Genomic DNA, 14,821 nt, shown 5'->3' with positions numbered 1-14,821 from the left:
TACTAACGAACCAAGATCAGACATGAGAAAAGCTATATCCTACAAGGACCTATTGGAGAGCACCGAAGCTGGTGGATTTGGATGAGTGATGCATCTAGCAAGCTGAACTAAGAAAGATAACACTTTGGTGATAGGAAATCTAGCTAAAGGATGCGTTGGAATAGCTAACCAAGATGTGTGATGGGTGCAAGATGCTGATCAAGGACAAACTGACACGAACGTTGGATAGATACAATGGTACTAAGCTAAAGAGGATGTACAAGCTGATGGACCAAGATATGTTACAAATGTACAAGTTTGTTCATGTTTTGGTTTTTGTGAGATGGAAATGTTTGTGAAGGATGGGATGTCTATAATAGGTGATAGGTGGATAGGTAGATGGTTTGTGAAAAGCTTAAGTGAAAATGGGGTTTTGTGTGTGCACGTGATAGTATACAAGCTAGGATACAGGATTATTTATAGGCTAGAATATGGTACAAACCTTGGACAAGATTCGGATAGACAAGGTATGGTACAAGATTTACAAGGTATAATACAAGATTTGGTACAAGATTTACAAGCTGTATAGGAGGTATTTACAAGCTTCATCAGATTTTGGATATTTGGTTGGAACACCAAGTGAACAAGCAAGTGTGTCTTATGGGATGGTGGGTGAATGGATGAGGGATAGGATAGTGATAGATAATGGATTAGTCTTTAGTACACAAGGCGCCTGAATTACCAGGTTTTCACCAAGGTACTTATCCAAGGTGCTTGAATTGCCAAGTTTTCACCATTGGATGCTTATTTCTCTTTACTATTTTTTTCTTTTGTATTTTTCAAAAGCTGGTTATACCAAGGATCTTCAAGCATAGAACTTCTTGAGATGAATGATGTTAGTAGGATCATTCAAGAGTTCTCCTTCGGGTGTAGATAGCTGATAAGCTCTGGAGCCAAAGGAAGCAGTGACAACATAAGGACCAAGCCATGTAGGTTCAAACTTGCCTTTCTTTTCTCGATCTACTTGGACTTTCATATTTTCTTTGAGGACCATGTCACCTAGCTAAAAGTGTCGTGGAAGCACCTTCTTGTTGAAATTCCTTTTGAGATGAGTTTGATAGACTATGAGATGATCATAGGCTTGTTGTCGCTTCTCGTCTAAGAGATCTAGCTGGGTGAGCCGAGCTACTCTATATTCTTCATCTGATATTTACCCTTGCAAAGATATGTGCAAGGAGGGAAGTTCACCCTCTATAGGTAGTACCGCTTCGGCACCATAGACTAGGGAGTATGGAGTTGTGCCTGTGGATGTACGAAAGGAAGTTCGATAGGCCCATAGGGATGGATTTATTTGTAGGTGCCAATCACGGCCGGAATCATTGACAACTTTCTTTAGGATTTTGAGGAGGGTTTGTTAGTTGCCTCTGCCTGGCCGTTACCTTGTGGGAAATATGGGCTAGAAAATTGGTGATGGATGCAGAGGGAAGTGCATAATTCTTCCATGTTAAGATTTTCAAAGTTACCTCCGTGGTCGGTGAAGATGGTGGATGGGATGCCAAAGCGGCAAACAATGTGGTACAAGATGAACTTGGAGACCTAAACTCCTGTAGCTGAGACTAGGGGGATTGCTTCCACCCATTTAGTGAAATAGTTTGTAGCTATTATTATCCATTTATGTCCATCAGATGAGAGGGGTGTGATAGTTCCAACTAGATCAAGGCCCCAACAAGCGAAAGGCCAAGGTGGTGCAATAGGCTGTAGATCCTGTGCTGGAGCGTGCACAAGATTTGCATGTTGCTGACATGGGAGACATTTTCTAACAAAGTCACAGGAATCTTCTTCAATGGTAGGCCAATAGTAGCCTGCTCTAAGGATTTGTTGCGCTAGGACAATACCACTCGTGTGGGCACCGCAAAGTCCAGAGTGTACTTCCTTTAACACCATCGCGACCTCATTTTGGTCTAAACATCGAGAGAGAGTATAGTGATAACCCTAACGATATAGGGTATTGGCTATGATAACATAGCAGGATGATTTTCAATGAGGTTCTGGCATTGGGTACGTGTGAGGCGAGGGGATATGATACCATCGTTAAGGTAAGCGTGAATCTCATGGTACCAAGGGGATTGGGGACCAACCAAGATACAAACACGATTTGAATCCTCATTCGCATAGGCGGGTGTGAGGAGCTGCTCCACTAAAAACTCATACTGTGTAGTTGCTTGGGGAATTTCCAAGAGCGAGCCTATAGTAGCCATAGCATCTGCTGCTTTGTTCTGTATTTGAGGCACTTGTGTAAACTGAAGCTTTGTAAAATGTTGGGTTAGCTGATTAACTAGCTCTTTGTAGGGTAATAGCTTTTCATCTTTGGTTTGATATTCATTTAGGGCTTGCTTGATGATGAGCTGAGAAACACCAAATATTTGTAGATCAGCAATGTTCCATTCTGCAGCTATCTTTAATCCTGCTATGAGGGCCTCATATTCAGCTATATTGTTGGTGCTAGGGAATTGTAGCTTGAAGGCTTTTGGAATGTAATCTCCTTGAGGTGTGACCAACAATATTCCTGCCCCTGATCCATGAGATGTGTATGAGCCATCAAAATAAAGTTTCCATGGGGGTTGTTCTTCAATTAGACAGATATGCTCATCTGGAAATTCTGTGATCAATGGATAAGCATCTATTAGAGGTGCATCAGCTAGGTGATCTGCTATAGCTTGCCCTTTGATTTCCTTTCTATCCACATACTGGATGTCAAATTCACTAAGGAGCATAACCCATTTGGCCAAATGGCCTATAAGTGTTGTTCTAGAGAGCATATACTTGAGAGGGTCAATCTTGGAGACTAGTTGGATGGTATGACTTAGCATGTAATGGCGAAGCTTTTGAGTTGAGAAAACAATTGCCAAACAAGCTTTTTCCATAGGAGTGTAATTGAGTTCATAACCAACTAGGGTTCTACTGATGGAGTAGATGGCTCTTTCTCTACTATAGTCATCAAGCTGTGCTAGAAGTGCCCCTAGAGCAGTAGGTGTTGCTAATATGTACAAAATTAGGGGATGACCAGGAACTGGTGGAACCAAGATAGGGGGATTGATGAGATACTACTTGAGATGTTCGAAGATGTGCTGACATAAAGGATCCCACTTGAAGTTCTCATCCTTCTTTAGTAAATGTGAAAATGGTGTACACTTATCTGCAAGCTGGGAGATGAAGCGTCAAATAGATTGGAGCTTTCCTTGAAGAGAGAGAAGCTGTCGCAGTGTCTGGGGAGGAGGCATGTCTAAGATAGCCTTGACCTTCTTGGGGTCGATCTCTATACCTCGTTTAGAAACTATGAAGCCTAGAAGCTTGCCAGATGTGACCCCAAAGACACATTTCTTGGGATTCACCATGAGATGATATTTGGCTAACCTATCAAAGACTTTCTCCAGGTCAGCAAGATGATCCATGAAGGTATGAGACTTGACCAAGATATCATCCACATAATCCTCCAAAATGCTATGGATGAGATCATGAAAAATGGCTGTCATAGCTCTTTGATAGGTAGCCCCAGCATTCTTTAGGCCAAAAGGCATCATGTTGTAGCAAAAGGTTCCCTAAGGGGTAGTGAATGTTGTCTTATGTTGATCCTCTTCTGCAATCTTGATTTGATTATACCTAGAAAATCCATCCATGAGGGACAAAATTTCATGTCCAGCTGTAAGATCTACAATCATATCTATGTTAGGCAAGGGAAAATTATCTTTTGGACAAGCTTTGTTAAGATCTCTGAAATCAGTGCAGATTTTGATGTCACCAGAAGGCTTAGTGACGGGGACCATGTTGGAGATCCACTCTGAATAGTCGATAGGTCAGATAACCTTAGCAGCTAACATTCTTTCTAATTCAGCTTTGACCAATAATGCCACCTTGGGGTGCATTTTTCTAAGCTTTTGTCTGACGGGCTTGATCTTTGGATCGACTGCAAGATGATGAACTACAAGCTTTGGATCAAGCCTTGACATGTCCTGATATGACCATGCAAATCGACCAATGTTTTCTCTTAAGACTTCAAAGAGGAGATCAGCTTGGTCTTGTGATAGGGATGCAGTAATGTGAACAAGTCTGGGGATCTCTGAAGAACCAATGTTGACTTCTCGAGTATCCTCAATTAGAATAGAAGACACCTCTGGTCGATTATCTTGAGCAGGTAGTGCTAAATCCTCATGTTCTTCTTGTGGCTCGAGATTTTCTTGCTGAGGGGTTCTCTTCGTTGCCTTAGCTAGTCTCAGATTCACCTTAGTTCCAGTTTTGGGTGTATCGGAACTAGGTTGGGGATTTTCTCCAAAATACCCCTTGGGATCTACCTTGTAGATATAGGTAGAATCTGGCTTTGTTTTCTTGTGAGGAGTTTCAACTCCCATGAATCTTAGAAGTGCTTCCTCTGATGTGAACTCATCAATGTGTATGACGCTTGGTTGGTCCCAATCTATGAGTTGTGGATGGGCAAGTGGTAGGTCAATGAGGTGGATGGATAGTTCTTGGAGAATAGAATCTCTAAGGGAGATTTGGTCTAGGATATCGTCGTAGGCTCTCTTTTCAACTTTCTCAGGAATGTCTTGGATTTTGACAAGGTCGCGGTGAATGTTCAAAAAAGCATGACCATTCTCATTGGTGCCCCCAGTTGTGGATATGCCAAAGCCAAGACCTGAATTTGTTTCCCACTTGTGTGCTTCGATGGGGCATTGCATGCCTCTTTCTTCTGGTCCTAGACCACCACCTGGATAGTTTGATTTGTCAGTGATAAGCTTATGTTCTTGGGGGTACTTTTGGCTGAAGTGATCAAGGCGTGCTTGATTTCTTGGAGGTGCATCCTTATGTAGCCAATTGTTGATATCTGGAGTGAGCTCCTCATGAAGAGGGATTTTTGAGGATACAAAGGTTGTTGGGCCAAACTGATTGTATCGAGGAGGAGGCGAAATCTCCTTAGCTTTGTGATATTTTGGTCTTCCATGGGTATGTGGATCAAGTGGGAGTGCCCCGACAGCAAATGCATCTGACAGACTATACTCTCTACAACCTTTGTTATTGATCTTAACAGTAGACAGGGTAGAGGCGAGGATGGTTTTTGGGTCATTATAAGTGTGGGATGAGCTGGCGATGGATGTGCCGATATCAATTCCAGGGCAATGGTTTGTATATGAAGCTTCAATCGCATTGCAGTAAGCAAAGGGTTCTGGATCGGCATGGATGGTTACCTCAGTGCCTTGATGCAGAAATTTGACGCACTGATGGTAAGTGGATGGAACGGCTTTCATGGCATGAATCCATGGGCGACCGAGGAGGATGTTAAATGGTAGATTTAGATCAATAACATGGCAGAGTGTCTCTTGGATGACTGGCCCAACCTTGATTGGCAGCAAAATAGTTCCTTTTGTGGTTCTTTCCAAGTTGTCATAAGCTTTGATGGTGATAACCTCACTGATGATATCTGCCTCAGTATACCCAGCTTGTTTTATGAATTTTAGGGTGCAAATATTCAAGGCTGATCCATTATCTATCATTACTCTTTTCATAGCAAATTTGGTTACCATGATGGCTATGCAAAGCGGAAGGGTGTGATCTGGCTCGACCACAGGTATGTCGGTGGGTTTGAATGATAGGGCACATGAGGATGAGAGGTGTCCAACAGGATTATGAAAATCAGTAGCATTGATATCTGAAGGGACACAGGATTCTATGAGAGCACTTTCAAGGATGTTCTTGTACACAGGACTAGTGCGAAGAAGGTCTAAAATTGAGATTTGGGCTGGCATGTTCCCAAGGTGTTCCAAGATATTGTACTAGTTTTTTGATGGAGCTGATGGTGTTGGTGGAATGGGTGGGCTTGCGATGCTAAATTGTGCTCTTCGAGTGGTGACTGCACACTCATTTTTTGGTCCTTGGATATTGATAACATTGACAGAAGGCTCTTTCTCGAATATACAACCTATAAGGCTACCATAGTCTATATAGGATGAAGTGTGGTCATTGTTCTTCCCATGCTGTTGATTTGGCTGACGGTTGTTGGTGTTGTTGTTGTTGGTTTGGATAGGTGCTTTTCCAAGATTTTGGTTGTGGTGTGGAAGAAAAGCATTTTGATAGATCTGTAAGCCTGCATTGGGAGAGGTTTGGGCACCAACAGTGATTTCCTTCCGATCAATAAGGTCCTGCACATAGTCTTTCAGTTTCATGCATCTGAGGGTAGTGTGACCTTTTACCCTATGAAATTTGCAGTACTCATTATCTTTGTACCATGCAGCTTTGGATTGGCTTGGGTCAATTTGCTGGGTAGGAGGAAATTTGATGAGGTTTTCCTTGACTAATTTCTCAAAAATGACATCCAATGGCTCACCAAGGGGTGTATAGTTTCTAGGTGTAGGTTGGAATCTAGGCTTTTGTCCTGTAGCTACATTGATGGCATTAGCTTGATTGCTAGACCCTTGAAAGTTGGGTCTTGGATTTTGGTTTTGATAGCTTTGGTTATTCTGTTGTTGGTAGTTGATAGCTTGTTGATTGTTTGGTTGATATGGTGGGTTGGACAGGTTTTGAGAAGGACCAACAATATTCACATGTCTGGTGTCAGTGATGCCATCTGTTGTAACGTTCTTGTTTTTGTTCCAATACCTAGACTTTTCATTGGAATGTGATTGATTTTGGTTGGCTTCCTTGTAAATCTTGACCACACCATCTTTAATGAGTCCTTGCTCAAGGATCATTCCTTTCTCTTTGATATCTTTGTAGGTCTGCAAACAGTTCATGGTCATGTGGTGAGCCAAGCTAGGATGGGCATTATCAATAAACATTTTCACCACATGGCGCTCTAGCAAGGTGCAGGATATGCGGGTGGTAAGGGTTTGCCATCTTTGCAGGTATTCAGCAAGGCTTTCTCCACCTTTTTGCTTAGTGTGGAAAAGGTCAACTATTGATAGCTCTGTTTCAACAAGATGGGCATATTGGGCTACGAATGCCTCAGATAATTCAGAAAAGTTTTTAATTGTGCCATAGGGGATTCTATAAAACCATTCAAGAGCTGGTCCAGCCAAGCTTTTGGGAAAAAGGTGCAAGAGGAAGACATCATTGTATGCTACGTCCTGGCAGTGCATGTAAAATTCTTTGATATGTGTGACAGGGTCTCCTTTTCCTCTGAATTTGTCAAATTTGGGTACCTCAAAGTGTTAGGGAAATGGTGTCATGGTAATGGCTCTGTCAAATGGGTAAGGACACACATTCTCAAACTTGAATGTCTTCGGATCATTCCCTTCTTGGATGGCTTTCAGAGCTATCTTCATTTGCTCCCATTCTGAATTGATAGGTGATGGCTGGGGTGCCCCCAATGTAGGAGTGCCTTGAGGTAGGTATGTGCTGGATGGGGCCACTGAATATGGATGACTGTGACGGATTTGCTGATAGGGATTGTACATTGTTTGGGCAGCTGCATGGTGGATGACAGGTTGCTGAGGGGGAGGTGGTGCATATTGCTGCATGTGTTGCGAGGCTTGCTGTTGATATGGGATTTGAGGTTGGGATTGAGGAACATAAGCTAGCTGTGGGATAAATGGATTGCTTTGTGGAGGTAAGGTATAAGATGGTTGTGAGGCTTGGGGAAAGGATCGGGGGGCTTGTGGGGTTTGACCAATATATGTGAGTTGTGCCCCCATTTGGGATGGTATCTGCAAATAATTGGTGGTTGGCTGGGGTGGTGGATTACCTCCTAGAAGTGGCATTGAAAATTAGTTGGTAATTGGAGGTAATGGATTAGTTGGTGGTGGAGATGGTGGGAATTGAAAGCTTGGGAATGGAACTGATGGGGTTTGATAGCTTTGTGGTTGGATTTGGAAGCTTGGTAGAGTGATGGCAGGGGCTGGGGTCACTTGGGAGCTTGGTAGAAAATTGGTAGTAGCTTGTGAGATTTGATAGCTTTGTGGAGTGAGGGTAGTAGCTTGTAGATTTGTGGCTAATGGTATTGAGCTCCCAAGACCTAATGGAAATGATGAGATTGTGCTTTGGGCTGCAGTGAACAAGCTGGGGGTGATGAAAGGTTGATTACTTTGCCCCATGGGTGGCATCCCTATTGTATATTGCTGAGGTTGGCCAAAGATGCTAGCACTGATTTGGGAGATGGGTGGATTTGGAAGGCTAGGTTGGGGAGCAGCAGCAATAGTGAAGGGGGTGAACGGTGAGCTGTTTTGGGTAAAGGGGGTTTGGAGCGGAGAGGTATGAACCAAGGACGGAGTGGTGGTGGCTGGGTTGGCTTGTGGCATGGAGATTTCAACTTGGGTGGATGATGGTATGTTTGGGTCTGTTGGATCATATGGATTGGCTAGAGGCTCTTCTTTTGGCATATATTGAGGATAATTTGGATCATAAGAGCCTATGGGTGGTGGTAGCCGCCCAAACAATGGGTGAGATGGATTTGATAATGGAGGGGGTCTTCCAAAGTCAAAGGTTCCTACATTTTCCCTTCGAAAATTAGCCATGATTGTCTCTTTGTTCTTGTCTATAATGGCATTTACCAATACTGCATTTCCTGGTTGGTTCATGAAAGCTTCAATGTTAGTACATGATGGCATAGCTTTCTCAAGGCTGAAGGATGGCTAAGTGCTCAAGGGGGGTGAAGTTGTTCGATCCAAATGATAGGGCTCCATTGTTTCTTTCTTCTTGGCTAAGCGAGTGACGGGTGGCATGAAAAATGCTCCTAGGGATGAGATGCAATAATGCTGATGGATGCAAAAGGGGGAAGTCTTCTCTATGTAAATGATTTCCTAGGTTAAGGCAAAGCTATATGACAAAACCTAAGGAGGATTGGGTTGGAGATTCTAACTTCAAAGATATGTTTCCAAAGCACGAAAGGTCTGTTTTCCTATGTGCAAGCTTGGTGGTGATTGTGTCAACTTAAGGATAGACTTATGATCCTTTAGGAAGAACACGAGATTGACCACTTGTGGATCCCAACCTTTAGCTCAAGGTGATGAGGGATAACAAGTGACAAAGCTGGATTACCCTAGACAAAGCTCTATCAAAGGGATAACCTTGGTGAGATTGATGGATTTGGAAGTTTTTAGGAGTGGCAAACTTTTGGCAAAAGTGACAACAATTTTGAAGGCTTGGATGTGAGGTTTTGATTGTTGGCTAGATGGTTTGATTCTAAATGAGATGGATGAGCTAATAATGCTTAAGGGGATAACCTAAGATGGTTGGCTTTTCTACAAAGATGACTCTAAAGTGAAGCTTATCCAAGAAGATGTGGAGAAACAAGGGGGTCTAATCATAGAAATCATGCCTAGTTGGTAAGGCATAAGCAGGCTTAACTCCTGGATTTTGGCTAAATTTGATGGTGCGCTCTAACCAGGCCTCTTGAAGTGCTTTTTCGGTAGCTTTTTCCACTACTTTGTAGAGTTTGGAAATTCGAGGACTTGGTGTTAGTTCCCGTCTCTTGGCTAAAAGTTCTTGGTATGCCTGAGATGGTTTGAGTTTAACTTTGTGGAATTTCTGTTTGGGTTTGGGTTGCTCTGACATCAATTCTTGAATCTGCTTGGCTTTGAGAGACCTCGGTTATTTTGCTTCAACTTGTTCAACTTCTGGGATAGGCAGTGACTACGCTAAGTATGCCCTAAGCTAGGATTGACCAAGTTTGGCAAACATTCATTCAACAAATAAAAGATCAAGCAATAGATAGAAACAACCAGATAGAAGTTTTTGATTCTCAGAAAGTGATACTTGTGCCAAGGAGTGTGTATGTTCTACAAATGTTTCGATCAGTCACCTCAAACACATTAACATCCTAGATGGTTGTCTACAAGACTGACAGTTGGTTTAGCTAAGGAGTCCTCAATATACCCAAGGTACGTGAGGCCCAAATCCGTAGATGAGACCAAAAAGATGTCACACAGCCGAGAGGAGCAGTAACCCACTTCTCCTCTTTCACTTCTCAAGGGTATAAAGTTCCTTGAGGCTTAGCCTGAGTGACAAAATCTTGATCCCAAGAGAGGTGTCTTTCGATTCACCTCCCGATTCTTATACTCCGCCAGAACGCTGGAGTTGAGGTCGTCCAAGGGGTGATGAAATCCCCAAGCAGGCCTCCTAAAAAGAAACAAGGTTTTGGATCATAATCTTATGCACCCAAGATGGCCTCGAAAGACGACAAGGGGAGAGAAGACTTGGATGACCTTGGGCTAAAAAAAATGCTTTTTCTTTTACCAACTGACTCTTATGTGTGCTAATCTAGACTTTGCAAGCACTCATGTTTAAGAGACAATGTTCAATTCCAACTTGAAACGCCAACAAAAGTAAATCGATCGAAGAATGCAAACAATAAGAAGAGTTAGGGTCAACAAAAGAAAACTCACGTGCCCAGAGGCCCTCCATGTCAAGTATCGATTAATTTTCTTTAAGGCATTCAAGATTGAGTGTGAGTTTGTTTTAAGCCCAAAACAAAAGTGTGTGAGATTCGATTTCAAGCGCGCACCCGGAGGCTCTCCACGTCAGTTGTTGTTGAATTTTAGTGCCCAAACTTGAAGTGTGATCGATTTAATCTAGAGTTTTGATCATTTAAGAATTTTGATAAAGTTAAAGCAAACATTCAAAGACCAAGTGAGTGAGTTAGATTGTGGAACATTTAACACCTTTTTCAAGTAGACCCATCCCCATAAATGGTGCTGAGATTGCAACCAATGGTTAATATTTGATGGGTGATTAGAAAAGAGGTGAGTCCAAGGAACTACTCAAATTGATTTTTGCAAATTTGTATTTTAATTTAACAAGGTTTCTTAAATGTCCAAAAATCAAACTTTACCTAGATTGCATGTGGAAAAGAGATTTGTTTTGTTCAATTTTTGGAAGCTCCAAATGAAGTGTTTGATATTGCAATGGTTAATTGATCCTTAGAATTCAAGATTGGATATAATCTCATTTAAATACATTACTATTGATATAATGATAAATGAATATAATATATTCATTAAGTATGATATAAGGTTATATATTACCATAATATAACATAATTTGTATATATCAACATATTGATATAATAATGATATTATATTAATATAATAATAAATATAATATAAGATAGTAATGTATATGAGCAATGTTAGTATGCTAATAGAAACCAAATTTAAATAAAGCTTCTACAAACTAAACAAAATTCATAAACTTCAAGATAGACTAAGATGAGCTCTCAATTGAGAATATGAGCCATTAATGGACTCTCTCAGTAAGAAGCTCTCTTGTTGAGTAGCTTTATCTAAATGGATAGGATGTATGCTCAATATGCTTCCAAAGGCTTCAATGGATGATTGTGGATTTTTGGTGTGGATAGATGGCTTTAGTATGGATTTGGCTCTCAAAATAGCATTATAACTTTACTTCATGGATTGTGTTATTTTGCAAAGGGGAAGGATCCAATTTATAGGCAAGAGGCTTGAGGGATTGAGGGCTAAGATGCAAGGATGGGAAAAAGCTCATGGAGGGCTTAGATTGCATGAGAAGAGAGCACATGGATTGTGCTTCCTTATAGCCAATCAAAGAGTGACACATGTCACATGGTGAGAGGATGGAGGAAAGGGAAAGGATGAGTCAATAAAGGAGGCTCAAGGGATAAAATCTTCATGAAGACCCTTATAATGACTTGTAAGAGTCATTTATGACCTAGTGGACTTCATAAAGTTTTATGGTTGAGATATTTTGAGGGTAATGAGAGCAATTTTGACTTGGAATTGATTAGGAAGGTTTTAAGCTTGTTTAGGCTTGTGCAAATGATTAGAGGATGGTTTAGGATGGTTTAGGATTAGCTTAGGGATAGGCAAGTGGATGGCATTTAATGAGGGTGGGTGAAGGAGGAGATATTTGTTAACTTTGGCTTGGGTTAGTAAGTTTTAACCCATGTTTAAGGAATGTGACAAGGTTAGGAGGGGATTAGGATTAGGTTTAAAGACATCTTCTAGAAGAGTCTAGACTTTGGATGAGGATAAAGACTTTCTAGAATAGTCTAGAATTTCCTAGGATGAGGATGAAGACTTTCTAGAAGAGTCTAGAACTTCTTAGGATGAGGATAAATTAGATTTTTAGGAAATAAATAAAGTTTTATTTATTTCAAGGGTTTGGGTTGAGGAGATATTTATTAAAACTTTTTTAATAAACATGAGGATTAATATTTAATCTTAATTAAATATTTTGAGTTGGGATTAGGGGTAGGAAATGATGGGATTAGCCTTTAATCAAAATTAAAGAAGGATTAGAAGATTTTGGAAGAGGTTATTGGTCATAAGGAAATTGGCCAAGTTTTGGGCAAAAAATAATTTTTTAATTTATTTTAGGATTTTTGGTCAATTTATTAATTAAATAATTAATAAATAAGGAAATAATGTTTAAATAAGATTTAAACATTTTTGGGAGGGATTCCTTAATTAAATATTTTTAATTAAGATAAAGGGATTTAATGGCATAAAAATAAATTAATTAATTAAATAATTAATTAATTAATAAATGATGATGTCATCAGGACTTTTTCAGAAAATAAAAAACTTTATTTTCTAAAGGTTTTTAGGTGTCTACAAGTAATACATCAAATACTATGATTGAAATTTATAGTTATTAAATGATAAATAATAAATGTTATTTATGATAATTAATAATCTAATAAAGAATAATTTTTTTGAAAATCTGTAATAATAATAATCATATAAATAATAATTAGAATAAGAGCATTAGAAGAGGCACATCCCTTCAAACATGAAAAATATATAAGGACGCCATTTTTTAGGGAAACAAATCATTCTGGACTCAAATTTATCTTATCAAATAGGGATGGAGAATGGGATCATTACAACAACAAGTCTTAAATTGAATGTAATAGGCACCTATTTTTGTAATTCTGGTCTCGCCTCTACTGACATTCTCTTCATGTAATATCCTTTAATGAATCTAATGATGGTAAAGATGAACCCATCATTGATAGATCTATATTCCACACTCTATATGGGAGCTTATTTTTCACCAATTGTGGTTATACTACATAGGTCCAAGCATTTTCATCTTGCATTATTCCCTTTCTGTATAGGCTTGGATAATTAGTGGTTTTGACTACTAGCAAGTACACCATGTATGATGATGTGTAGAAATGAGGGTCAGTTTTAATGGCAACTAGCTTCTCATCCAAGTTATCACTTAGGATGGTGGACCAAACAATGAGCATCTTTCTAGTCCTTATGGATTCAATGAAATGGACCATCTATGTTTGAAGGTGACTAGCTATAGGAAGGCCCATAACTCTATTGAGAAGGATGATCGAGTATCTAATGTCATCTTTCATATACCATCTATTCATATCCACCTTTCCTAATCTTCAACCTAAAGGTGTCCTATCAATCAAGAATGAAGTTTGCACTAACTCCTTAGCTCCTTTGTCATTATCTTTATACCATCACTTTGATCCATCATATGAAATGTGGAGGTGCTAATATGCCCTTGGAAGATAGAATACTTTCTCGATGTTGCAAGGTCAAAGGTCTAGGATTATCTCTCCCATGACACTCTTTATGACCTTCTCCTTAGTTACATAATGATTTGCCAATGTCATTATAAATTTAGAAGATTGAACTAAAGTGGGATGTAATGCTACATTTACTAGCCCAAACTAGATCAATGTAGAGACCCTTGTTTACCTCTCCCTTTATTTGTTACAAATGGTTAGAAAGGCATTCCAATCAATGTGGCCCAACTAAGTATCTCTGATCTCTATGTGCCCATCCTAGAATCTTGATTTCTTAGGCGCTCCTTGGTACTTAGAAGAAGTAGGTTTCAATGTCATTTTCTCTACCATGGAATATGATGATGATGCCATTGATCTACATGAAAGAGGCAAGCATTAGTATTATGGATATCAGAAGGAAAAAATTAGACCTAAAAAGAACCGAGTCTGACTCCAAAATAGGTCAAAATTAGTTAGAAGGGACAAAATTATAGTTTCCCCCCAAAATAGCCTATTGTGCATTTCAATACACCTAGCGCACCCTTATAGGTGCCCTCATGAAAAAATTTAGCCTGTAAAATGGCTAGTGCATTGTTATGCACCAGCGCATGTGCGCACCTTGGCAAGGTGCCCAAATCCAAAATGGCTTGTGCAATGGGGTTTGACTTAGTCTTTCTAGTAGCGAAGGTGCACACTTGTGCACCTCATGGGGGTGCACATGTACACACCTTCATGAAGCCCCTTGTATTTTTTTTTATAAAGGTCTTTAGGTCAAGGTGCACACATGTGCACCTCATGGGGGTGCACATGTGTGCACCTCCTAGAAGGGTCTTTGGTCCTTTAGTTTTAGGCTTTCTTTTTATGTTTTTTAGTATTTTAGGTTGTGCAAAATTTGCTTAGGCTTTTGGAGTGTGTAGAGGTGTGCACATGTGCACCTTGACAAGGTGTACATGTTCCCACCTCTAAGGTTTCTACCTTTTCTTTCTCTCTTGTAGGTAGACCAAAGTAGAGTGGTGCAATGTTGGAGGGTGAAAAGATGCAGATCAAAGCAAGAGTGAGAGCAGAGTGAGAGGGGTCAGGCTATATTTATTGACCTCAATGGTGTGCACAGTGTGCATCCCTGTAGGTGTGCACCTCTAAAGGTGCACGCCCTTTAAGGGTGTGCACATGCACATGTGTGCATACCAAAGTGGGGGTAAAGTGTGCATGTGTGCATGTGCACACTTGAAGCACATATTGAGTTCAAAAACTTGATTTTTCTTCTAACTTCCTGACTCTTCCCTATCAGAGACTTGGGTTTAACCTAGAGGGAAGCTCCAAAATGACTAGGTCTCTAGACTAGGAGCCTCA

The sequence above is a fragment of the Cupressus sempervirens genome, chromosome 2 (genome assembly GCF_028749045.1).
Source record: "Cupressus sempervirens isolate cs-2001-9-10 chromosome 2, ASM2874904v1, whole genome shotgun sequence".
Lineage (NCBI taxonomy): Eukaryota > Viridiplantae > Streptophyta > Pinopsida > Cupressales > Cupressaceae > Cupressus > Cupressus sempervirens.
Note: the sequence above shows the minus strand (reverse complement) of the source record.